Source organism: Mchenga conophoros, linkage group LG5, assembly GCF_057382185.1.
Source record: "Mchenga conophoros isolate Kocher_MC1m ecotype Shallow Benthic linkage group LG5, M_conophoros_male_GT1.1, whole genome shotgun sequence".
NCBI lineage: Eukaryota > Metazoa > Chordata > Actinopteri > Cichliformes > Cichlidae > Mchenga > Mchenga conophoros.
This window is the reverse complement of record NC_140530.1, coordinates 24,204,847-24,232,325: the sequence shown is the minus strand read 5'-3', so window position 1 is coordinate 24,232,325 and position 27,479 is coordinate 24,204,847. Positions and strand designations below refer to the sequence as shown.

The 27,479-nt window shown below is 41.1% G+C and overlaps 1 protein-coding gene and 1 long non-coding RNA gene across 4 annotated transcripts in view; one reads left to right on the top strand and one right to left on the bottom strand.

The window, feature by feature from the left end:
• cacna2d2a (calcium channel, voltage-dependent, alpha 2/delta subunit 2a) overlaps positions 1–27,479 on the bottom strand; it is a 182,154-nt gene that overhangs the window by 148,560 nt on the left and 6,115 nt on the right. The window lies entirely within an intron of this gene.
• LOC146574613 (uncharacterized) lies at positions 4,039–5,448 on the top strand. Its single transcript, XR_014892575.1, has 3 exons — positions 4,039–4,320; positions 4,456–4,615; positions 5,196–5,448. It is a non-coding gene; the product is annotated as an uncharacterized LOC146574613 (long non-coding RNA).

Below are 27,479 nucleotides of genomic sequence, written 5' to 3'. Positions count from 1 at the left end.
TTAAAGGGTTAAAATCTCAAGTTTTTATAGCGTAAAGTCAAAAAATATAAGATAATAATAAAATACACCATTTTAGTATCTAATGCTTCAAGGTCATAGGTCAGCGTGTTGTTAGAAAAGCAGGCGGATGTCAGCATGTAATAAAAACATCATTAAACATCAAAGTTTTAGTATAGCCTTTGCCTTTCAGGGGTGAGTTGCTCTCTGAGTGCGCTTGTTCCCACTGTCGCCAAGTGCTTGCTCACGGGGGGTCGTCTGATTGTCGGGGTTTGTTCTGTATTACTGTAAGATCTTTACCTTATAATATAAACCACCTTGAGGCAACTGTTGTGATTTGGTGCTATATAAATAAAACTGAACTGAACTGAATCAGTGCTAAGCACCATCCCACCTACTGTTATTATGTGACTTTAAATGGATTCTTAATGGCCAGAACATAGTTTAACCATTTAGCAAGTAAATCTCTCCCCCCCAAAATAATGCATTTTTTCAGCTGTTTCACAGTAAAAGCTATATTAAAGTGTGCCGTATACAAAAAGAGAAGTGCAGAGTTGACCTCAGCCTTGCCTATCAACTCACACAGAGGCTGTATAGTTGAGTCACAAAGAGAACTGTGACTAAAAGCTGCTAATTTGAGTGCAGCAGTCCACTACATACAGAGAGACTCTAGCTGTGTTAGACACATGCCTTTTGAGACACCAGCCAACTGTATCTTAATGGCATGAGAGCCATAGAAAGAAGTGACTAAGAGCCAGTTTGAAAATAGACATGCAGACGTTGGTATGGCAAAATAGGAGTGACTAAACCCCAGAGTGAGTCTGGACCACGGAGCTGGTGTGCAGCTTCCATGTCTGCATGTCATTAGCTCATATCTTCTGGTCTCGTTGGCAGTGCTCAAACGCTAAGGTGTCCCAGCAGAAGGCTGAACTAGTCCACACATTTAACAGTGAATTTAACATTACAGACCCCAGAGGCCATACGGGGTTTTCATCACTAGGATTTCATCACACACACACAACCTCTTGAGCTACATTCACTGTCAAAATCTCTGCAAAAAATACACCACACTGGTGAACAAAAGGGGATTTCACTCTCAGTCTTCATGCTTCCAGATTCTTTCCTCATGTACACAAACTCAGATCTAAGCTCCACCCAGGCACATATATAAACACATGCTTCACTACACTTTTTTTTTTTATCCTTGTGTCTATATCATATGACGAGGCTCAATCAGTCCTGGATGGACTATTCATCGTCCAAATTTGACACTGAATCCTACCCAATAACAAACAGCTTCATCCCTTTTCCCGCTCTGCAGACCATCTTTATCTGGAACAGCTACAAACACACATGCACGCACGCACAATCTACAAATGCACCTAGATCAGTTGAGCTGAGTGCACCTGAATAATTCATATCAGGAAAAATTTACTACGAGCCTTCATTATGAGCAGGGACAAATGCTTGTTTTGTATGGTACAAGAACTATGAGACAGCCCTTCAAAAAAATGCCACCCTATACGCAGTGACCCATTACCATATTATTGGCATGCAGAAGTAAATTACACCAGAAATCAGCCTGAAATTAACTCCGCAGAGCTGTAATAGCTTTTTGCATTCAAGAAAAACACAACATGACACACGGGAGCCTCAAACTAATGAATGGCATTGAATATAAAGCAGATGGCCTGAAATCACGCCAACGGAAGAGGCAACAAGTCGTGCTTCTGGTCATCTCCTCTTTTAGATATCAAAATTAACTTTAAAGGTAAAGTATGCAACACTTTCATTTAAAAAAAAAAAAAACCTAAACAGACCGATACAAAAATAGTCCCTCTCAGCCATTACTCACAACCCACTCAAAGTGCGTATGCATATTCATCTAACGAAACTCTTCCTTCTGCCTCTGCTGTCTCCTTTCTCTCTTATTTTGCTCTGTTTTGGACATTGCTGGGCTGCAACCTTTGCTGAGAGGTTGTGTAACACCAGGCAGCAGCAATGTCCAGGCTGTGAGGGCAGAACAAGTAGAAAACACTGCAACCAGGTTACACATGAGCCCATATATAAAACAATCAATTTCAATCGCCAGCACTGATTAAAAAAATAAGTTTGACTATACAGAAGCTTTTGAGAATCCTGCTCACAGTATTTACGACCTCAGTAAACAGTTTATGATCTCGTTTTCTACGTTAAAGTCTTAACTACAACACAATGTTTATATTGTCCTAAATTATGTTTCCATATAGAACAGAACAGGTGACTGGCAAGCTGCTACCTTACTTGTTAGACGCCGACAACCAAAGTGTTTAAATAGACTTACAGCTGGTTAAGTCCATTTTTTTGCGTACGGTCTCTGGTTACATGACTGTCTCTGTCACTGCAGTGCTCTCTGCCTGTGTCATGAATGTATAAAGAGCTGCGTGGCCGCTCGCTTGATGCTGATTGCAAACACTTACAGAGCGGAGAAGCCACAGTGGACAGGATGACGGCGAGCGCCTCGGATGCATTCACACAAAATCCGGCAATGCGAAGCCTCGCTGCAGGGCAGTGTGAAGGTTTGCAGAGGTGTGGGTGTTTGTATTTCTGTTTTAGAACGTAGCCACTCTCAAACGAGCAGAAAATTGTTTAATTCTCTGATTCACTGCTTTGTTCTCCTTAATGCCGTTGCTTCCAGTCATTCGCTCTTTCATTTGTTCAATCACTCCTCGGTGAGCTGTGGAGCGCAGACCTGTACTACAGGTTTTATGTTTCTGTACTATGAATGTGGTCCAGTTCGTACAGGGGTACATCACCATGGTAACTAATGCTCCAAACCTAATCTGCTTATGTTCCTGATTAGAGATCAACAGGTATGCAATCACTGTCTATTGATCAATCAAATCTCCAGGAAACAGCGTCACCGTTCCTGGAAGTTCTCTTGAAATTCCGTCTAATGTCTCTGTGTTTCCCAGATGAGGATGAGTAATAAATACAGATTCTTGGATGCAATTTTATTCCTTCACTGTAAACTCACACGTTGCCAGCTTTTCTTCCTGCCTTCAAATTGGCTATGCTTCATTAAAATAGTAGCTCTTTCATACTGACTGAAACGTTTAAAGCACAGACATTCAAACCATGCTGTCAGAGTAATATTCTGGGTATGTTGAACTTGTTTTGTAGTGCAAGGTCCAGGTTTGAATGCTGAAAATTCCTTCATAATATCCCTTAAGGTCAATACTACTGATCATTAAAATAAAAGAAACAATAGGCACAAATCTAACTTTCTACAAAATACTACAAAAAAAGATCACTGATGCATTCCTAGAGCACTTAAGGTGTAATTTATCCTCAACTTCTACAACTTATCTCACCTTGAACTACACAGTGACGCACAAGAGCTTTCAAGCACACACTTTTCAGTAGCTCCATTTGCTTTTACATCAGTGGCCTTCATCAGCAGATGGAATTTGCTCAGCTGTCATCGAACTGTAGCTGTTAAATGTTTCCATTGCAGGTGATTTTCATCTTTGAAAAGCGCTGACGTAAATAACACAAAGAGCAATGGCTAAATTCCATTTAGCTGCTTTGGCTTTCAAGTCCTGGTGTTGTGCGAGCTCGATCATTGGTTGAGCTGGTTCACAACTTACTGGATCGCTGAGCGTGCCCATAAATAAAAGACAAAAAGTTTTTTAGAGTGAAGCAACACTGGGTTTCAGGGAAAAAAGAGTGGATTTGTTTTCAATGATACATTAAAATAACAAACTTGATCATAAATGTTGAAGATAATTAATGGGTAATGGAATAATTAGTCAGATGACCATTTATGACTTTAAATGGACTGTGCAGGTATACAGAGGCCCATATTCCACACAGCAACCACCCAGTGGCACACTGTGTTACCTAATGCAAGTTTATCATGTTAAAAGGCTAACTGATCATTAAAACAACCATTTTCCAATTATGCTAACACAGCTGAAAACAGTTATGCTGATTAAAGGAGCAATAAATGTGGCTAGTTAAGTGTCTGGAGCCTCAGCCTTTGTTGCTCGATTACAGTCTTAGAATAGCCACACAAAAAAGGAAAAAGGACATTTCTAAAGAATGGAGGATATCATATAACACTGTGCACTAAGGCCTGGTGCACAACTGAGCACAAGGTCAGGAACATTAGTTAGTTTGAGACCGATGTCTCACAGGTCTTACCTGAAAAACACGAGTTATGAGTGAAAAGGAAATCCCTGAATCCTTTCTTTTGAGGAAAAGTTGCAAAGGACAAGAAGAGAGACTTTTGCCAGACTAAGATGTGGCTTTTTCTTTTTAGTGGAGTCACCTCTTCACAGGGTAAGGTCTATTCTGAGCATTCTGAACTTGTCATCTATGCTGGCCCAGTGGGCTTGTTCTGGTGAAACCTCACAGCTTGAAATCTTTTTCACGGTTTGGAGGATGGGTTAATGCGTTCTTTGTGATATTTTTCAGGCAGCTTTGCACAGCACCAGTTTTTTAACGCGTGGCAGCAACTGTAGGCAGCGCATGTGCCGAGGCTGTAATTCGTCTGTAAGTGATGGAGGCAGCATACACCCACAAGTGTTCTAGTCTAACCTGACATGCTGAAGGAGGAGGATGCCCACAAGCACAGGTAAAAGTTAACAACAACCCAACTCATTGACAAGAAAGAGTCAGGGATGAACAAAGGGTGATAACTAGAGCCTGTGGAGCGCAGACCTGTACTACCATAGGGCTCTCACCCTATGGTAGCTGGAACACCCTGGACAAGTAGCCAGCCTATGTAGGGCTAACACAGAAAGACAAACAACCAGTCGCACTCACATTCATACCTGTAGGCAATTTAGAATCGCCAGTTAACTTAACCCCACTAACTGCATGTCTTTGGACTGTGGGAGGAAGCTGGAGTACCCGGTGAGAAGCAAACACAAGGAGACTCGGGGGGGGGGGGGGAAGGCCCCGGCCTGGTGGTGGACCTTCTTACTGTGAGGCAACAGTGCTAAATTAGTTTGAGACAGATGTCACTGAGCAGTGAAATGGGCTAAAATGGTTGCAGCAGTTAACATTATATAAATGCTTAAGCTAAAGTAATGTGAATAAGATTTCACCTCGTAGTAACGTTAGTAGGCTGCTCGGAAACCACCCCAACACTTCAGTCTGTGTCCTGTCAGTAAAGTACAATGTTAACATTTCCTGTTCTGTTCCTGTTCTAGAAATGAATGAGGTCCAGAATTTTTTCTCTTTACAACATGTGTGCTTCAGTGACCAGCAGAAAAGGCCAGACTTCTGAAGAGATTCGGTACAAAGAAATTCACACCAGAAATTCTGAAAACTGTAAAGTACTTTATTTTGTATAGCTTCCCTCTTTTTCACAGAAGCTACTTTGTATATATATAAATGTGGAAGTTGAATCTTGTCTGGCTGTAAAAAAAAAATAAAATAAAATAAAACACAAAAGAATTATTCCCTCCCTTGAAATTAAAACGGCAGAAAGAAAAAAAGTTACTCACTCCTGGCCCTGGCTCCACTGTGCCTCTGACTCACTCCTGGTGTCTAAACCAACCAATTATCATTCCTCATGAGTCCTGTGTTAACCTAACCTCCTAAACACAAGCCAGTCAGAGTCACTGCAGAATTCCCAGAATTCCCGTAGTCTTTTCAAAGTAAAAGCCACAATGATCCAGTTTTACTGTCTTGTTCTGAAAACAAAATGACCAAAGTCCAGACCTCATATCTGGATCCAGCCCTGCCTGCACTGTTGGTTTAATTTAAACATATTCCATTATTCTTATCTCATCGTGACATATCTTAAATTGTTCTTATCTTTCATCAAAAATTACGACTATCATTGCTGGATGTCATCACTTGCTGTATTATTTCTTGGCACTTTCCCACAGATGCTTGAGTCTTGTTTTTGTGTTAGTCTTCAATCAACTCTGAGTCCAAGCTTATTTTTTTTTCACTGAGAGTCAATTTTAATTTATTTATTTTTAAACATTCGTCACTCCCGTGGAAGCACTTTGGAAAGCTGCACCTCTTCTGGCTTCCTCCTCAAACCTCAGACGCTATTATTCAATTTCGTACAGTCAGGCTTTCTCCTTATTTCTTGCGTAGAGGTGCAGGCTTCTCTCTTACAACATCATCACCACTTCCTCTGCTTCACCTAGATGTAAGTGTGTTTCCTTATATAGAGAAATGGAGGCGGAACAGTATGCAGATAGCATGCAAACTGTATGGAGAATGTACCAGGCTGAGAGCAAAACAGGTGGGTATGCACATTTCATAAATGCAACAATAAATTTTGCATGCAAACATTATTATTTATTTATTTTTCGCACAGGTTAAGAATGATTCCATGCAAATATTCATAAATAAGGCCGTCTAACTTGGAATAATGAGAGTTAAGTTGAGCCATATTATCCATTTTGTGCTCTTTTTTGTGACTCTGTCTTAACCCTGTAAAACCTGAACCATGAAGTAATGGCCAGAATTTTTTTTTTTTTTTACACCAAGTGTTTATTAAATCTTTTATCAATTATATTTAAAAAGATCAAACTGAATATAAATGTGCATATATGAGTTTTAATTTGTATCCTTTTTGCTACATTGTTTATCTTAAACACACAAAAACCTATAAGGGAGTTAGTGTTATGATTCAAAAATCACACTGATGATGTGGAGGTCTCAAAAACTCATGTGTCAAATATGATGTACTTGGCGCAAGAGGGCTGACTAATACATGTTTAAACAGCATTTTGGTAAATATAAGTAAGACACATAGACATATTATAGACATGACTAGAAAGTCTGTTATGCACAAATTTGAGTGGTTTTATGTAATTTTACATATGTTTGCATGTCAGTGAGGGTGTGTAGTATGATCCTGTCTGTGTGCTTACACGCTATAAATATGGATGGGTGAACGCATATGTGTGTGGGTGTATCTGTATTAACAGTGGCCCTATACACTGTTAAATTTAGCTGTCATGGAGAACACTAAGAGTATGACAAATAACCATGAGAAAAGACTTCCTCATATAGTACTTACAGCAGAGTGTGGGAGTGTGGGTGCAGGTAGCACAGCAGGACGAGGTAAGGTCTCAGTGGATTACTGAACAACCTCTAAAGGAGACAATAAGAGGCCATCAGGGGCGGAGAGGGGAGAGGCTAGATTAATGAAATATGAATGTGTTTACTGAACAGCTGTCATGGCAGCCTACTGATGGCTCAGGGATATTAAAAATACACGGCGCAGCTGATGGCTTCACCTACACTTCAGCGACCCCCGCCATCTTCAGAAACTACTCTAATCAGCATACAAACTCATCGCAATCACAATCACCCACAGAAATGATCATCATCACACTCTTCATCACTATTCCCATCCTCACCATCAGCCATCGCCTGTTCATCTACATTATCGCTTTCATCGCACGGCGGAATCACGCCGCTGCAGGAAATTGAAGTCGGCCAGATCAATAAATACAATATAAAATTAAATTAGCTGCCAAGATGAGGTGAAAATGTGAGAATAAGTGTTTGGAGGCAAAGGCAGAGGTAACGCTATCCAGTCGAAACAATCAAAAAACACATTTCGGACACAAGCAAACATCGCGGTGAGGCGACAGGCTTCCTGTTATGGATTTATGAAATGAGTTAAAAGAGGTGAGCCACATATGCTTTGATGTTTGTACCTGTGCGCGCGTCTGTGAGTGTGTGCGTGTGTGCGTGTGTGCGTGTGTGCGCGTGACCATGACATCATTTCTGCAGTGTCTAATCAAGGAGAAAGGGAGCCAGCTTTTGCAAGGGAGCTGTAATGTAAACACAATTGACCTGCTTTAATAAGAAAAAACACGATACTTGCACTTTGCCCACACTTTCACAGAGACACAGAACACCTTCACTCCACCTGCGACGATACACAGCCTCACCACCTGCTAAAACAGATCCCAATGTATCTCCGCTCTTTTGAAGTTTTATCTTTTCTCAGTGAAGGATGGCGATTCGCTGCATGGCAAAACTCCATCTGTTCATTTCAATATGAATGGGCATCTAAGTTTGGTGCCGCTGGAGCGGCAGAGATGTGAAATTGCGGATGGCATGCAGAGCGGCCCCGACACGCAGGGTTAATTCAAAACGCCTTTGATGTCTGCCTGCGTGTGAAATGAGCTGGTGGTCCAGGGTTCACTCATACACATGCCAGCACATACATACACGGTCGTACGCGCATACTCATCACACCTAAAAAAAGAGAGAGAAAAACTGGAGGGACCACTGATGTGGGCACGTGAATCCAGCCACACAGTAATCAATCAGCTCATATCGCATATTCTACAGCGCCAAAACACCATCAGAAACTCTGCCTCGCTGTGTTGAGAAGCAAATCCATTGCACTCTTCAGGATTTAACTCTTGAGCATCCCCAAAACATTCACTCACATACCATCCACATGACAATGGAAGCTTAAGCAGCCTGTAGGCAACAACAGACGGCTGGCTTACACACACAATACCTGTGCAAAGCAGACGCAGCTGCACAGCAGTAAATGTCAGGATGAAATTTTAACTGTCGTACACAAAACGTATCTGATTAAGCTCTTAGGTGTCAGTAACCCGAATCAAGCATTTGTTGTATTTTTCCCTCAAGCACTTTTATGATTTATTTCTGCTTCGCCAAAAGTTACAGAGCCTTTAAAGTCACACCTACACTGTCATTAATGTAATTATAACTCACAATAAACGAATGCATTTAGCTCGAATTCAATTAGATCAGCTGTGTCATTTCTAAATACATGCTGAGTGATAGTAATTACAGTGTTGATGCTAATGTAAATAGCAACGTCGGTTGTAACTCAGACAATTGGCCGCTGCATTGAAACCGGTGACAGAAAAAACATAAACAGAATTATTTATAAACAAACACACAGATTTGTGCAAATTGTGAGGTTGGAAGTCGGGGCGACTGTGCACTGCCGGATGCTTTTTTTCAAAAATAAATGACTTATATGAGCATTAAAATAATTTATTTACTTTTATGGTAGGATACTCTCTGAATGTGAAGATAATAAATGGCACAGCGGCACTGGCGAAACGTTTGATTGTGGAAAGTTGCTCAACAAGTTTAATGAGTATGCGAGTGCTAAACATTTTGAGTTTGTAATATTGGTTGGGAAAAATGGAAACGCGGCTCGTTATCTTTCAATTTCACTGTGAAATAACTCGTAAAGGGAGGTAATGGTGTTCTCTTTGTCTCTAATCAGTCTAATGTGTTGATAGCGATGCTTTTTACTACATCCTGCTTGGAGCTACGTCAGTATTTTATACTGACCGGCCTTTATGAGAGGCTTTCAGGTCCACAAGTTTTGATGGCCAAAAACGGCAACAGGAGGACCACATGCCCCTGTCTGCTTTTGTTATGGGGATCACTATGAAGGAGCAGGTGTGACTGAAGCAGTAAAAACAGGATGGGAGCTTAAAATTATTTTATTTCAGTTTTGGGTTGTTTGGGAATATAAAGGACTGGTTTATATCCAAAACAGTAGGGGTGGGGGAAAAAATCGATACTGTGTAGTATCGTGATATTTTGTTTGCTAATAATGTATCGATACAGGGACAGCAGAAATCGATATTTTGTTACAAAAAAAGTTTTTGTGGACTGGAACATGCTCTGACTTCAGAGCATGTTGATCAGCTCCTTTTTCTGAGCAAGAATCCTGACATTCTGACATCCTGACATTCCTTCACTGTCCAAATGTGTTTGTCATGTTCATTGCTGCCATAAAAAGTTTACTTATTTTCATTTAAGACATGTTGTATTTTAATTAAGTTTAAAACTTTTTTATTTAATGTAAAATTATATTTTGTTTTAATTTACTTTCAAATTCTTCAGTTGCTGAAGGGGCTGCATAGTTTTCACAAATTTCATAGTTCAGAATAGCTATAATTGTACCAGATGGTAAGTTGGACTAGACTGTAATACAAACCGTTCAGTTTGTCAACAATAAAACTGACTGAAATGAGAGAAAGACTGAGTGTGAGACTTTGTTATTAGATAAAATGAATATTAATAAAGTTTACCTTTATGTACAGAATCTGAATATCGCAAAATATTTTTAAAAATTGCAATAATATCGTATCGTGCGTTAAGTATTGTGATAATATCGTATCGTGGGATGTATGGTGATTCCCACCTCTACAAAACAGTGGCAAGACACTTACGTGAAGGAGACAAGGGGGCTGGAAAAGGATGGAGAAGGGTTGTGTAGGGTTGTGTCACAAACACAATGCCCAATGCCCAGAATTAGCCCAGCAAAGACCCCATCAGGCTGACACAATGCCTAATTTTAACTGTAACTTTTAACTATTTTTAACTTTAATGTTTTTACAGTGTTTCCTACTGACAAAAACCTCCATTATTGCCATTCATACTACACCAAAGTAATTAAGTAATAGATAAACAATAACAATTAAATCACAGAAAGGTTCATGTATTTTTTCACAATCTGCTATAGAATTTTCTTTTTCTATTCTATTTTCTTTCTATTTTTTACATGGATCATCAAGAGTACTAGTCAGCCACCAGCTTCTTCTGTAATTTTACACATTTATTTATAAGTGCTGACAGATTTCTTGCATTTACTACATCAGCATTTCTGTATTATATAGAAAAACTGAGATTTACTGCTGAAATTGCACTTCTTTCGTCTCACCATTAGAAGTGGGCGGATCGATTCAAATATCAACAGTATCAATTCAAGCACTGTTATTGGTACTGGAATAATACTAGCGCAAATAGGACCGATATTTTGTTTCTGTCCTCCGCATGAGCCCAAATCAGGTGTGTTTTACTGTGTTAACTTATTACTGTGGAAAGTCATTTAGTGGTCATTGAAATGTGTTCAGAATTTGATAATTAATGTTGATTCATCTCATAAATCATGACATACTGCTCTCCCCTACATAAGCTGCCTTTCAAATTTAAAAGTATCAGTAATGCTGGTTCTGTATTTAGCTACTCACTATCTCCAACTATCAAACCTTCACTTGGATAGCAAAAACATATATATTTAAACATCAACATCAAAATTGTAAGGCTGCGCGTGCACTCCCTCTTAAAGCCTATTTTCACTTACAAATTACATAAATGTAATTTTTAGAAGACACGGTTGCTATACTGTATGTTTTTTGTAAATATGGAATATGAATGCGTACACATACACGAGTGTATGCTTGAAGCAGCAATTGTACTGGTGGAGCAAATCCCATCAAACAACGGGGCCCTGGGAGAAGGGCCAGAGGCAGAGATGAGAGCGAGTCCAGCTCGAAGCCAAATAAGGGGGTGGACAGATTGCGGAGGGAGCGGGAGCTTCACTTCCAGCTTTTGAAGAGAAAGATAACAAGGCAGAAGACACGATGATTTACAGAATTAAAACACTGTAGGTAGCACTTCTGAAGACCCCTCTCAGAAGGCAGCAGAGAGTCCTTACTGCCTACATGATCAAAAATTAAAACAGTTTTCTAGGACTTCCACAGCAGTCCTGTGTTTGAGAACCACCCACTGCTGAGGCAAGCCAATTAAAGTTATTCAGAACTGTGACCAATCAATCATAGACGAGGCAGGTGGAGGAGGAAGAGAAGAAGAAGAGGACAAAACCTCAGAGACTTCGGCGCAACCAAACTCTCTCACATGCAAACACCCATAAAAAGACACAAATATATTTTGCTCACAATGGAGAATAAGCGTCACACCTACCACTTCACACATGCAGAAGCACTCCCTCTGCAGTGGAGTGAATAAAGCACTTCACACCTGGAATTTTCTAGGGCATCACGCCACTCCACATTACCAGTGCAACCCATTCAGGGAACTGTACCCAGTTGTTTCTTTCTGTCAAGCGCAGATAGCACCAAAGACATGTCATGTGGTGCCTGAACAATCAAACAGAAGAACCAATGAAAATCGCACAAGCATGTGAACACACGCTTCGCAAGTAATGCCAAGAGACAGAGACAAGGGGAAGAGATTTGCAGCATCGGCAAAATAAAGCATCTTCCTTTGACAGGGCTGGAGCTTTAGCAGACCCCCTAATCCTATTTTGACACATAATGCTATATTGTCTTCCTTTAAACAAGTGCAAGGCCTTCTCTTCTCCCCAAAAAGCCTCTAGTAGGATGAATGCATCGGCCTTTTGTCTTCCTTGAATTCATCAGGCAATTAGTTACACAAATATAGTCCCCTAATGTATCAGAGTGCATGTCAGTGAGAATCAGACACTGCGACCATCCTGGTTAGTTTCATGCTGACACTCAAGAAGCCATTTCCCCCCAGCTGGCTTCTCCTACTCTGTCCTAGTAATTCATTTCATTGGATGTAGACACAGCAACAAGGTCCAGGGTTCAAATCCAGAGACTTTCTATGTGGATTTGCATGTTCTCCAAGTGTTTGCACAAAGACTAAAACGTATAAAACACAGAGACTCTTAATCTCGTTCACTTCCTGGTAAAATAAAGGTAAGCTGCTTCATGATGTAGCATGTAGCACTGTGTCTTTCAAGCCTGCATTATTGATGTCAGTCAGATGACTTTACCCTAGGACTCAGCGTTTACATCACAAGAAGGAAAAACAGGCTTTTCTTTGAAGTCAAGGGTGTCGAGGAATCTTCTGACGGTTTCAAAATAAAATATTTTAGAGTTAAGATTTAATAACGATCATTAGAAAATCATACTGGATCAAATACTGGAGGTTTTCAACAGCTTTTAGCAAGCTGGGGAAAATATTAATCATAATTTTAAAAAAAAACAAAAAACAGACCTCATGTGAAACTGAAGACGGGGGACTGGCGCTACATAATCTGGTTCCACTTTTTCCAAACTGTCATATTTTTTATTGCAAAGCTATTTCTAGTAATTGCTCCTAACGCTAACCCAGAGATATCAGCATGCAGCCCAGGGTTGCACTCTGCAGATATACGTATGTATTTTCATTTATACAAATACCGCCAACCAGTGCCAGGCCATCAAGCTCGGGAGCTGAGGAATCCTTGTAACCTTCCCCGGTGTCAGAAAACCAATAAAAAGGCAGAAAAATAAACAGTGTGTGGTTGCATGCCCTTCTGTTCTCCTGTCAGCTCAGGGGAGGCTGGGGCTGGGAGTAATGGTGCTGACCAGCTCCCTCACACTTCATAACATTTAACCGACTTCTGGTTTTATGTGCCTCTAATGTCCAGTTATTTTCTCATGGTTTTATTTTTTATTTTTCCCATGGTAAATACACAGTAGCTGTCAGAGAAAGCACACAAACAGAGAGGCAAGCAGAATAAAAAGTCGTTTGCTAGCAGACTCTACGTTTTCACAACCCTTCGGACACCACTGGGACGGCTAATGAGACATCTCGATGGGGATTCGTCCAGGTTTAAACAGTACATCCTCGGCAAAAGCGCAACTGGATAGAAATGTAGACAAACAATGGTGCATAATTTATTACTGTATCAATGCATCACAATTAGCCGTACTTAACCTCGGTGCTCTAGTGCCTAACGAAATGGCCCCATTATGCCACGCTCAATCTTAATTTAGCACTGTGTAAAAAACAAACAAACTGCAGACCCTCATTGATTTGACATTTCTATTCCATTGACATTGTAGTTGCATCAATACAGAAGGATACTACAGAAAAAACCCTGTTACATTACTATTACATTATTCCGTTACACAAATGGCGTTTCTAGTGTTTACCTCGTATTTCTCGCAACAAGAAAATTCAAAAGCAACAGGCTAAAATGCATTTTTAATGCAAACACCTTCATAATGTTCAGTTCATTCAGTGTTTTTGGACGTAAGCTTAAATTCTTTTATTTTACAATATTATTCTGCTTCTATCTAAACCAGCACAACCGAAACCACTTAGTGATGCATGTCTCTGTTCGCTTATCTGATTTAGAAGTTCTACATACATAATATTAAACATTTGTTCAATTATAAAGTGGGAAAAAGTCATGATTGCATTATATTCCTTACAACCTAAGCGTAATTTTATTTTTTTTAGCACAGTTACTTAACTGTTTTTGCCCTACCATAACTTGTTTAGCATGTTTAGTTTTAATTACGGTCCAAGAGGAAAGTATCAAACACTTTGAGCGTACATAATAATCAACTGCAAATTTGGTGCCACAAAAATGCAGAGAAAGCCTCTATTTGTCCACAGCTTTTGCTGCTGATGTAAAATGTTTTTTAAAAAGCTGCAGTGAATTAATCACCCATTTTAACGGACAGAATAAACTATGGTGTACACTGACGTGAGCTACGCAATGACTCAGGGATACTCAAGCCAAACACAAGCCACGGGTAAAGAATACGAGAGCCAGAGAGTCAACTGTTGTTCAGAAATAGCCTCTGATGTTTCACACAACTAGATAACAAGTAGCTGTTGTGTAAGGTCCAGGCCAGAAGATAGAGGGGGAAGGGCAGAAGGAGAACAGACAGAGGAGGCCTGAGCACGCTCCATCTCTCATTCCTTTAAAGGTAACTGCTCGCATTGAGAGGAGGGACCTTTAACTCTTCTGTAAGCCATGTGTAGTCCAAGGAAGCCATTAAATCACAGAATGAATGGGATTGATCAGCCCTCACATAATCATCTACTGACGGATGAGCCTGCAGAGGGACTGAGGTGTGAGGTGTGTGTGTGTGTGGGGGGGGGGTTGAAGCTGACATCAGCTATAGGAAAAAAGGAGGTGTGGTGTGAGAGCACAGGAGATGTCTAGCATAGGATTCCGCATTTCAGACAGATTATTGGAAATTTCTGTAGTCAGCAATACTAAGTAAATCCACCAGTGCACTTTAGAGAGATATCTGTTTGTCCAAGCTGGTTGTCTCGGCTGTGAGTAACCGTCTCTTTTTTTTGGAGTGGAGGAAGAGAGAAGGTTTAGAGAAGTAGAAAAGACATTTGAAATTGCATTCAAGTTCAAGTTCAAGTTCAACTTTATTGTCACTTCAACCATATACAGTTTAAAAATACACAGTGAGGCGAAACAACGTTCCTCCAGGAACCAAGGTGCTACAAGACAAGTTAGTGCAAAAAAAATAATAATATATAATATATCTAGTAATAATATTGTGCAAAAGAGCATTTACAGGTTGGTGTGTGCGATGGTTTGGTGGTGTAGGTCAGTGTGTTTGCGCTTTGTGTTGGTTAGTCAGTCCAGTCTCAATGTTTTGAGGTATTTGAGTTAAGCTGAGTGATAATGTTAGTGTATGTGTGTGTGTGCGTGTTTATCAGTCAGTCCCTTTTTGCTGAGGAGACGGATGGCTTGTGGAAAAAAGCTGTTGCACAGTCTGGATGTGCGTGCCCGAATGCTTCGGTACCTTTTTCCAGATGGCAGGAGTGTAAAGAGTGTGTGAGAGGGGTGTGTCCGATCAGCCACAATGCTGGTGGCTTTGCGAATGCAGCGTGTGGTGTAGATGTCCTCAATAGAGGGTAGAGAGACCCCGATGATCTTCTCTACTGTTCCCACTATCCGCTGTAGGGTCTTGCGGTCTGATATGGCACAGCTCCCAAACCAGACAGTGATGCAGCCGCTCAGGATGCTCTCAATAGTTCCTCTATAGAAGGTGGTCAGGATCGGTGGTGGAAGCCGGGCCTTTCTCAGTCTTCTCAGAAAGAAGAGACGCTGTTGGGCTTTCTTGTGCAGGGAGCTGGTGTTGAGGGACCAGCCGAGGTCCTTCTCCAGGTGTACACCCAGGAATTTGGTGCTGTCAACGATCTCCACAGAGGAGCCGTTGATGCTCAGCGGTGAGTGGTTGCCTCGTGTCCTCCTAAAGTCAACAACCATCTCTTTTGTCTTGTCAACATTCAGAGACAGGTTGTTGTCCTTACACCAGTCCGTTAGTCTCTGCACTTCCTCTCTGTACGCTGACTCGTCGTTCTTGCTAATGAGACCCACCACGGTCGTGTCATCAGCGAATTTAATGATGTGATTTGAACTGTGTGTTGCTACACAGTCATGAGTCAGCAGTGTGAACAGCAGAGGACTGAGCACACAGCCTTGTGGGGCCCCAGTGCTCAGTGTGGTGGTGCTGGAGGTGCAGTTCCCGATCCGTACTGACTGAGGCCTTCCGGTCAGAAAGTCCAGGATCCAGTTGCAGAGGGAGGTGTTCAGGCCTAACAGGCTCAGCTTTCCGATCAGTTGTTGGGGGATGATCGTGTTGAATGCTGAGCTGAAATCTATGTACAGCATTCGGACGTGTGAGTCCTTCTTGTCCAAGTGTGTCAGGGCAAGATGGAGTGCAGTGGAGATGGCGTCGTCCGTTGAGCGGTTATGGCGGTATGCAAATTGCATTGGGTCCAGTGAGGGGGGCAGCAGGGTCTTGATGTGTCTCATGACGAGCCGTTCGAAGCACTTCATGATGGTGGGTGTAAGTGCGATAGGGCGGTAGTCATTGAGACAGGACACAGAAGACTTCTTGGGCACGGGGACGATGGTGGTGGCCTTGAAGCACGTGGGGACAACGGCACTGCTCAGAGAGATGTTGAAGATGTCGGTGAGAACATTTGCCAGCTGATCAGCACATTCTCTGAGCACTCTGCCTGGGATGTTGTCTGGTCCAGCAGCTTTACGTGGATTGACTCTGCGTAGAGTTTTCCTCACCTCAGCTGTAGTGAGACACAGGACCTGGTCGTTCGGAGGAGGGGTGGTCTTCCTCGCCGCCACGTCGTTCTGCCTGTCGAACCGAGCATAGAAGTTGTTAAGCACATCTGGGAGGGAGCCGTCACTGTCACAGGCAGGTGGTGTCGTCCTGTAGTTAGCGATGGCTTGTAAGCCCTGCCACATGCGTCGTGTGTCGCCGCTGTCCTTAAAGTGGTTGTGGATTCTCTGGGCGTGTGCGCGCTTCGCCTCTCTGATGGCCCGAGAAAGTTCAGCCCTCGCTCTTCTAAGCGCCACCTTATCTCCCTCTTTGAAGGCAGAGTCTCGGGTCCTTAGAAGTGCACGCACTTCCGCAGTAATCCACGGTTTCTGGTTGGGTCGTGAGATGATGATCTTGGAGACAGTGACGTCATCGGTGCACTTGTTGATATAGCTGGACACTGATGATGTGTACTCCTCCAAGTCAGTGAAGTCGCCGTAAGTTGCAGCCTCTCTAAACATGTTCCAGTCAGTGCTCTCAAAACAGTCCTGAAGAGCAGAGATGGCCTGCATATAACAAAACCAAATCGAACTGACCAAATTGAACCAGAAGCTCATCAGCAATGTCAACAACATAAAGAAAAGACGGCTTTAGCGCTGCCGGTGCACACGTGCACGCTCATGACTGTGTGCGTGTGTGCACTGGCAGCACTAGAGGCGAGAAGGTCTGTGCTGCACTGAGATAAACTTGCTACCAGCATGTGGTCGGTGGTGCCGACTGATACAGTGTTGACCATCCGGCACAAAGATACAAACAGAGTGAGAATGAGGGAAAGGAAAGAAAGAGAGCACAAAAACAAAAACAAAACAGAACTTGAATGAAAACTGATTGAATCACATGTCCATTAATTGGCATTAAGTCCTTCCACCCTACGTTAACATGTGGGTATATTGATCTTGATGCTGCTATCAGGTTCCCAGCAAAGAGCAGTAAATGGCAGGCAGACAGGGCGTGGAGGCGAGCTGTCAGATCCTCAGAGTGCAGCGTTATAAACTGATATGTATAAGTCTAAATCATTCATGCTGATTATTATCTTGTCATTAAAATTTTTTTTTTTTTTTTTCTAAACTGAATTTGTGGAAACTGCTCTGACACGATGGGCATGTGTGTGATTTTTGCACGTTTATAAAAGTTCATGAATATACTTAATTACATGTACTGAAGTACTCCACTAAAAGTCAGTGGGAAATACTGTAGTTTTAACAGCCGTGCATTCATTTGCTGCATGGTCAGGATGTACTTGAGAGATTAAAATTTTACATAAAAAGGACCAGAGCTGTAGGAAAGCCCTCAAAGTTTACTTAGTTTTCTTTAGTAGTCATGGACACAAATCTCTATGGGGTTGCATCAGGAAGGGCATCTAGCATAAAAAAAACCAAATCAAACATGCAGCGCTCCCACTGTGGCCGCCCCTTGTGATTAAGGGAGCAGCTCGAGCTTTTTTTTTTTTTTTTTTTTAAATTAACTGGAGAATAAATCAAAGTAAACCAGTCTTGGGACTACCAAAGCATGCTGCACACAACTGGCCAGAATAAGCATGCAATACTTGGCCGAAGAGAAGGGAAAAAGATCATTGAAACAAGCACAATATTTTAATAGCACAAATATGAGTAATTAAACTTCTGCTATATGAGAGGGTGCCTAGGTTGGTCACACACAGGTGAGCAAATTCATAATGAAAAAAAGTACGGCAGCACTGAACTGCAGGCTTCCTTTAGACACAGCCGCCGATAACATACAATAAGCCTATTTATGCACAGCAGACTAGAACACATCCAAATATGCACAATATTTTACCAGACCCAAAAGTCCAATTTGGGCAACAAAAAAGTCAAATGCCCTTTTTGCAGCTTAATGATAATGTTAAACTGCTCGGCAGCACCTCGCCTTAAGCCAAAGCATTATCTTCATCTGCAGGCACGGTTGTAACACCCCAAATGTCACTTTGCACTCAGACGTTTAGGCGATAAATTTCCAACATGTCCAACATGTTCAAAATGTGTGTAAGGACATTCATCAGTGGCAGTATGTGAGTCTCTTTGGTTTGTGGTAGAGTGTAACCATGTTTCGAGGAACTATCACTCAGACGATAGTGGGACAACTGCAAAAGTTTTCAGCCTCTGTGAACAGCTGCATTGAGCTTCTTAAAGCTGCTGCGTTTTTTATAAGCTGGTTATCAAAAACTTTAAAAGAAAATAATCTTACTGTGCTATTATGATAACTGACCTGATAGCTTACTTAGAAAAACGTGCGATGTCTAGCTACTGGTGACTATGCTATGCAATGTTATTTTGCAATGATGCTTGCCATTTATTTTTAAGGCAAATTAAAGGCAATTTTATTACTGAAAGTGTTTTAACACGTTTATTTAGTCATCTATGTATTTCTTTTCCATTTGGCAGAGGTTGCTGTGATATTTAATGTGCCTTTTGCAACAAGGATAGCACCCTCTCTTTCTGCAGCCATGAAATTTATAAATACAAGATAATATATACACGTATATGTATTATAAAGTCTGTGCTTATAATTACACAACCAGTGTCTAGTTAGACCTAGTGTACTCTGCCTTGTTGCAGACCAGAAGTAAGTTGCTGCATAGTTACCCCAAAGATTTTGCTCAAACATGTCTCAGATTCCTATAAATGAGTATCTGAATCCAAAGGGTTTGGAATATTTTTCAGTATTTTACAAAAAAAACAAAAAATGAAAGAAATGGCCCCCCCAAAAAATTAAACAGAAAATTTGTAATGTAGCACGTTGTTTCATTTCCTGTTCATCTCCATAAACCCTCTGTTTACATCCCGTCACCTACTAGCTGTGGCTGAATCAGTCTTAGTTAGCTCTGCTGCCCAAACAGTAATTCTTTTTAACTCTTAGTGAACATATTGAAGCTAAAAAAATCTCCCTACGTGCCTCCAACTGCAAAAATCTACACAGAAGAGAGACGGTGACTCAGATGAAATGGAGTACGAGCACAGAAATGTCAGATTCTTTAAAAGCACTCTGTGAGCACACCTGCTAGTGCTAATGCTAGCCACCACCTGGAGATGGTGAGCGTGAGGTATCTGAGTGTCACGCTTGTGTTTTTCTTTATAAGGCATAAGTGCAGACATGACTAATGTAGTTAATGCACAGGTGTCCCATAACCAGTTATGCTTTCATCTGTGTTATTGTGCGCTGTTGCCAATTTTGCTATCATTTGTTGTAAATCTCCACCAACACAACTGTGTGCAGTAGAGCACAGGGGTGTGTTTTAGTGGTAATTTCATTTAGGTGACTACTGTATCGTGCAATTGTCTGTTGCTGGTTGCTTTAAAGCTTTATTTGCTGCTGGCATATCGTGTTATGGCTGACAATGATATTGTGAGATTGAAGGAGCTGCTGGTGAGGAAAATTAGGGGCCAGTTTTGGCTAAACTATGTTTTAAGCAGCCGCTGTAAATATCAGAGTGGCAGCACACTTTGAGAAAAGGCACAAAGAAGGCAGGTGGCAGACTGAATAGAAAGAAGAACTTCACGATGCACTGTGATAGGCAAGGCCTATCATATCTTTCACTGGGGCCAGGTTCTGACAAGTTGCACTAGATTTATCCAAATGTTGTACACCCTGTCCTCTGTGACTCTGCAGAGCTGGTCGAGACATTCAGGGCTCAGTCAGGCTAGAGTAAAGACACTCAGCCTAAAACAGAAGTCTCCCTAACACCATTCAGAGCCTCAGATATGGAATAAGAACACTTAGGGCTCATTGAAAGTCGCCAAAGTGTGGAGCATGTAGCGATATAAGTTGTAGCTGGAGGTGTGTGAATCACCCAAGCATACCTATAAGTTGTTATTTTCCAATTGCGACCCTAGCCTTAACCAACACACAAATGCAGTCTCGTGTAGTGGATGTTACTTATAGTGGGACTTTCCTCTTAAGTAGGTATGCCCTGCAGAGGGGGTTACTTGTAGTGGTCATGTCTCGAAGGCATTCCCGCAGAACACACCAATCAAACCAAGTCCTTCTGCAGTCACTGATTACTGATTGGCAGCTTTTTCTTGCTTGGGACCATATCTTTGAGTCTGTCCACTCCATCCAGCTGATTGGTTTATCTTGAATTGCGACATGAAACCGCAGTTTTTTTTAGTTTAAACAAAGCAATCAGTCCAACGAGGGCTGCAGGAGGGCAAGCAATTAGCCATTCGGAATCATAGAGGGGGCTATTGTGTAGCTGCTGTGGTTAAATCCACGTAGATATATCGACCTTTAGTGATGGGAGAGGAAAGTCAAGTTAGGTACACCTGTTCAGCGGCTTTTTAAGGCAGATATCTAATCACAATGACAACAATTCAGTGCATTCGGGCATGTAGACATGAGCAAGATGAAGTTCAAAATGAGCATCAGAATGGGGAAGAAAGGCTTTTATTTTAGTCATTTTCACCATGCCATGGTTGTTGATGTCCGACAGGCTGGTATGAGTATTTCAGAAATCGTTCATGCACTGGGACTTTTTTCCTCATAACCATTTGTAGGGTTTACAGAGAATGGGCTGAAAAAGATAAAATATCCAGTGAGCGGCAGTTCTCTGAATGAATACGCTCAAATCAAACCTCAGATCTTCTCAAACTGGTTTTTTGAACATGGCAATGAGTTCGCTGCACTCAAACAGCTTCCGTGGTCACTAGGTCTCAATTCAAGAGAGGACCTTTGGGATACAGGAACTGTGTGATGCAGTTATGTCAATATGGACCAATCCTGTTCTATCATTTTGTTCAATCTATAAACATAACAAATAATCAATCAGTCATATATTTGATTCGCCATTAAATCTTCAGTGTATTGTTTTATTTTGTCTGAGCAACCCCCCAGCATGCAGCCAAAATATTAAATCTTCTCACTTGATGGGCTTTTAACCAGTAACTCGTTTTTATTTTTGCTTTCAAAAATAACTCCAATAAATCTTCAAATATCTAAATAATTATTATTATTGGATTAATGGAATTTTTGCAAGTCTGTATCTCTGATTAACCATCTGTAACGACAGTATGTGGGCGTGGGCGCGCTGCTCATGTGTTCCCTATTAAAACTGCTTTGAATAAGCCCGAGGATAAGAAAACAATGCCAGTGTCCACCACCGCCTCTCATCATCACCACGTACTGTAACACATCAAAAGCAGCGGCACGGAGGATAATGAGGAGGATAAGGACTATAAACAGCATCTGTCTGCTCATATTTAAATTTACCAATTCTCGTCCTTTCCCTCTATCATTTCATCCATCTCAAGTAGTTTGACACTAAATATACACACAAAATCGCCTGAACATCAATCTCAATTGTCAAGCCATCCTTCATTCCTTTTCTCTCTAAAAAACCCTCCTCCGCTCTGAAAGCCGCCCACTCTCCTTGTCTATCTGCGCTCTTCCATTTGAAACTTCCAACTCCTCCAGTGCACTCACCCTCTAGCTTTCTTTCACTCCCCTGGGCGAGAAGAACATCTTGACCAAACCTGGGCCAAATATATTAGAGTGTGATTTTATTAAACATTTGAAGAGCTTGAATCTTCTTATTTATCTTCAGAGGGACCTGAACATTTGGAACAGAGACGCACATCTGTGAGCTGCTTTAAAAGTCAACCAATTCGGAGCATGTTTTTTTTTTAAGTATGTTTATTGAGATTTTTTGATATAAGGAAAAAAAGGGACACAAAAAAAGGGACACAAAAAAAAAACAACAGACAACACAACAGCAAGGGCTAAAAAACACAAATAAGACAAAAGATTACACTGCAAAGACAAAAATACTACTTCAACACTGGCAATAAACAGAAATAAAACGCTAAGGTGGTAGGCTAAGTTATTGGTGATCGATCAAACAGGACTTTGTTTTAATACATGGTCTAAAAATGGCTGCCCCACATCAAAGAAATTACTAAGTTTGTCCGCTAATGTGTACCTAGTTCTCTCCATACGCTTTACTAGTCCCTAAGGACCCCAAAGCGCTTTACACATCCAGTCATCCACCCATTCACACACTGGTGGCAAGCTACATTGTAGCCACAGCCACCCTGGGGCGGACGGACAGAGGCGAGGCTGCCGGACACTGGCGCCACCTCTGACCACCACTAGTAGGCAAACAGGTGAAGTGTCTTGCACAAGGACACAACGACCAAGGCTGTCTAAGCCGGGGCTCGAACCGGCAACCTTCCGATTACAAGGCGAACTCCCAACTCTTGAGCCACGATCGCCTGATTTTGAATTGAGGTACAATATCCGACTTCCAGAGAGTCAAGATAATTTTCTCAGCAATTACCATTCTGAACAAAACTGTAGTTTGTGCAGCAGACCTGAGGTGTAAAAGGGAAGAGGAAGATCCAAACAATGCAATTATTGGGTCTGGCTCTAATGTGCAATTATATATATCAGAAAAACATTTAAAAATGTCCAACCAATAGTTATGCAATTTGGGACAAGTCCAAAATAAATGAGTGAGAGAGCCTTCTCCAAGTTTACAACGATCACATATCGGACTAATAGAAGGAAAAATCCTGTGCAGTTTAGTTTTTGTATAATGAAGTCTGTGAAGCACTTTGAATTGAATTAACTGATGCTTTGCATTTATAGAGCAAGAATGGATCCTACACAGACTCCTCTCCCACACCTCATCTCCTATTTGCAAACCAAGCTCCTCCTCCCATGCCATCTTCAAAAAGTCAGATTTAAAATTGAAATACTCAGAAAAAGCTTTCACAAAACCAACAACCAATTTTTTAGAATCCGGGGAACTCAGAAGGAGTGTAAAAATTGACCCCTCTTCCGGAAGAGATAGAAAATTAAGAATACTCTGACGAACAGTTTCTTATCTGTAAATAATGAAAAAAATGTGATGCAGGGAGAGAGAACTTGTTTTGCAACTGAGTAAATGATGCAAACTGCCTGTCAATATATATAAGTCTTTGAGAGTAATAATACCTTTCTGTGTCCAGACCTCAAAAGAGGGATCTAAACATGAGGGTGGAAATGCATGATTACAATATACAGTATTGGAGTGTGGATCGAAGTGTCTGGTAGAGCACAACCTTTTTTGATCTGACTAAAGATTTTAACGCAGTTCAAAACTGTAAAATTATTGACCTTGGTTCGCGGATTAGAGGACGAAAAAAGAAGAGCAGGGAGGGAACTATTCTCAACCCCACCACTCTCTATGACCACCCAAGGTGGGTATCGGCAGACATGACCTTTTTGTACCCTTCCTGCCAGTAAGCAAGAGTTCTAGCATTTGCAGCCCAATAATAAAACTGAAACAATGGCAGAGCAAATCCACCCTTAAGTTTAGACTTACATAGATGAACTTTTGATATCCTGTGAGTTTTAAAGCCCCAAGCAAATGGTAATACTACTGAGTCGATCACTTTAAAAAAAATTGCTTATTCAAAAAAATAGGTAAGTTTAAAAATAAATATAAAAATTTAGGAAGGGAAACCATTTTAATTACATTAATGCGACCTACCATGGAAATAGGGAGAGCCCTCCATTTCTCAATGTCCTTTTTCAATTTTTCAACTTGTTCAAGATAATTCAACTTGAAGATCAATTTAGGATCCTTAGGCAAAATAACACCTAAGTATTTCAATCTGTCTGTAATTTTAAAAGGCAAAATTAAAAAAAAAAAAAATCAACATCCAAGTTTGCAGTTAAAGCCACAAACTCACTCTTCTGCCAATTAATTGTATAACCTGAGATTTCCCCAAACGACCTCACCACATCTAAAAGTACAGGAACAGATCGCTCAGGATTTGACAAGAACAAAACAACATCATCCGCATATAAAGAAATGTAGTGCTTGATATTCCCCAATCGGACAGGGTCAATAGAGGGCTCATTCCTAATGGCTACTGCAAGAGGTTCAATAGAAATAGTGAAAAGCAAAGGGTTCAAAGGGCAGCCTTGTCATGTCCCGCGGTGTAAAAAAAAAAGGCGCTGATCTATCTTGGTTAGTAAGAATGGAAGAAGAAGGATGCCTATATATCATATGATATAAACTGTTCGCCTAAACCAAACTTCTCCAGTACCCAAAGCATATAGGCCCACTCGACCTGGTCAAACGCCTTTTCAGCATCTAAGCTCAGTACTGCGATCTTGGAAGCTCCCCAGTGCCTATGATACATAATATTCATCAATCTTCGAACATTAAAGAAGGAAAACCTCTGGGGGACAAACCCAGATGGATAATTGACCCAACATGTCCATTTAATCTGTTTGCCAAAATTTTAGTGAAAATTTTCATATCCAAATTCAACAAAGCAATAGGTCAATAACAAAGAAATATTAGCTTCATATAGCGTACGGGGCAATGCTTGAGCGGAGCATGTTTTTTTGTTGTTTTTTCCTTATTTACTTGTGCGACTTCGGACTGTCTTGGCCTTTCTCTCTCTTTCACCCACTACCTCGCTTGTCAGAGAAAATAAAATCTCGACCGAGACCAACTGAGCATGCCACATTACATTCAACTTAGTTCCCTTGTCTCTCCCCATGTAAGACAAACTCAAAAATAATTTGCACACACTTTACATTTTTTGTCTCTGAGAATAAACTGCGCATGAAGAGGAAGGGGGCGCAGAGGGAGGCAATCTTGTTACCAGCCGGCATAGCCCTGGGAAGATTTCTATCAGACACACGTATAGAGAGAGGCATCCATTTAGAAAATGGCTTTTCTAGGCATGCTGGGCCATTTAGCACACCCTGTGACGACTCCTGTTTGGGGCAATGATAAATGTTCTTTCGCACCCGGCCTGTGCACACAGTCAGGCCACCGCATACACATGCACGCACAGCCATATGGGCACCCCACGCAAACCATCGCCAGGCAGACGCAGCGTTTTCAGAAAAGAGTGGCTTCACTGGGTTTGGTCCACAGAATAAACTCGAGTCACCGCCAGTGAAAATTAGTTTAAATCCACAGAACTTAAATCCTACTGAGCATTTAACGTCATGTCAACACCACTTTGCAGCTTTAGGAATCATTAAGTTCAGGTTCATTCAGCTATACATGCTGAATGAGTTTTATAATGAGTAGTAATATGACAGCCTTTTTTGGCCATTTCCAACATTTAGTGAAGAAAAGAATGGAGTAATTTAACAATAATCAGAAATCCAAAACAAAACATAAAAAATTGTAACATAAGCCAACAAATCTAAGGGGGATATTGCATCAGGAACATTGTGTTGCAGGTCATTATTGACGGAAGTGATCGGGTCGTGACAGCCGTCCAAACTGCTAGTTAAACCCGAGCCATGGGATAAAACAAATTGTCCGTTTTACAGCCTTCCTCCTGACAGAGACATTACCCATGAAGTAACAAACGTGTTTGTGTGATTTATGGCAGCAGCATTTCTTTTCAATGACAGCAAACATGTGAATGTGAAGAAAAGTGACTTATTGCTACAGCTGAACTGCACTAAATGTGAATGTTTTCTGTCTTTACACTACAAGAAAGTGGGGAAATGTGGAGGGTTTTTATTGGTTACTTTTCAGTGGATTTACAGACCTGGCCAACTTGAGATCAAAATTGGCAGCAAATTATCACCAAAATGCACAAGCTGAGTTGTTTTTTGTTTTTTTTAAAAAGAGGGTAGTACTTTAGTAGTTTATTAACCTTTTAGATCAGTTAAAGGGTGATCGGCAACTTTATACGTTGAGAAAACTCTTCAAACTCTTTAGCTGAAAAAGCCTTTCTCCACCCAGTTTATCCCCATCTACACCACATTTAAATCAATAATGTTTTAAAAATGACAATATTCTTGAGATAGAATACATTTTTCAGATACTTTGACTTTCAAACAATGAGTCGCCTTATTTTTAAAGTCTACTGCCTGTGTAGATATCCACACTACCCAGTGGGAGCAACAAAAAAGCAAAAGGCAAATATTTTAGCAGGTAAACACTCTCTCTGTGTTTTGTTTACACTGGATGAGTGCTAAAAATCAACCTGTCTCTATCATGCTGTCTGAGTGCACGCCTGATATCCACTAATGGTCATTACCCTTTACAGCAGCGCGATTTCTGTCAGCTTACTTCCTCCTCTCTGGGATCCATCAGTGTCGCCACTATACTAACAGCTGTCATGGAGCCTGAGATCTCTCAGCTCAGCTCCAACCACAAGTAAAATACTCATCATCCAGGTTTTTATGTGATTTATAGACACAGAAATATGATTCATATGTAATTTTGCTGATAGTTCACTATGCTAAATACTGATAAGAATATAACCAGACAGGTATAATTATGTTTAAGTTAACCAATATAATAATGTGAAAATACAGCAACCATTCTAAGGGCAGGCCTAACTGAAAGCCTGTGTAGAAACGGCCTTAAGAAATATGAGGGTGTGTGTGTGTGAGGAATGACGTGCCACAGCGGACGCTCTGATCTCTGAATGTCTGACTTTAAAAATGTATGATTTCATAAAATTTACCAGATGAATAAAGGGAAGACATTGGGATGATTTCGAGGCAGTCAGGACTGGGCGAGCCCCCTCACCCACATCGGCTTCATCTGAACTCTGCGTTACGTACTGGGTAAGACTCATAGGATCAGAGGCTAGGACCTTTTTAACAGAGAGCTGAACCAGACTTCCTATAAAGGGATCGTGGGCCCTGCAGATCAACATTGCTATCGCACTAACCACTGTTGCTGCTGGAATTAAAGCCACAGGCTCCGTACTGGCTGGATGAATCATTTTCATCTACACAGCAATAATGAAGCATTTATTTCAGGGTGAATGACAAACTCTGGAAACGTGGCCAACACGCGCACGCAGCACAAATATGATGAAACTGTGT